Here is a 477-nt window from a genome sequence, read left to right on the forward strand (position 1 = left end):
GTCCTAATGCACAAAGCCTGAAACTGGGGCTTTTAGGGTTGCAAGTTCGGCTGGTTAGCCTCAACATGAAAAAGTTGCGATGAAGTTAGGGTTAGGGTTAGGGTTGACCCAACCTAACTCGACTTAAATTCCTATTTGTTTGTATAAATATTATAGAAACATGTATTTTCATATGTATGTATGCAACTATGCTAATATAGTTATATAGATGTATGTATGCATCTATTTATATATGCATGTATCTATATATCTAGCTATATGTATGTATGCAACAATTTTAAAGGCATTTTTTTTCTAAAGCATGATAACCATTTGCTTTTATTTATAACTAGTAAATGTGCATGTGTGAGGAACATAGCAATTTCAAATGATGATGGTGATAATAATGCTAACAATAATAATAATAATAATTTCATTGTTCTCATCAAAACCCATATAACAAAGATAAGTAATTGAAGTGCGAGGTACTAGTGGATT

Source organism: Nelumbo lutea, chromosome 1 (assembly GCF_056320005.1).
Source record: "Nelumbo lutea isolate HS-2025 chromosome 1, American lotus-T2T, whole genome shotgun sequence".
Classification (NCBI taxonomy): domain Eukaryota; kingdom Viridiplantae; phylum Streptophyta; class Magnoliopsida; order Proteales; family Nelumbonaceae; genus Nelumbo; species Nelumbo lutea.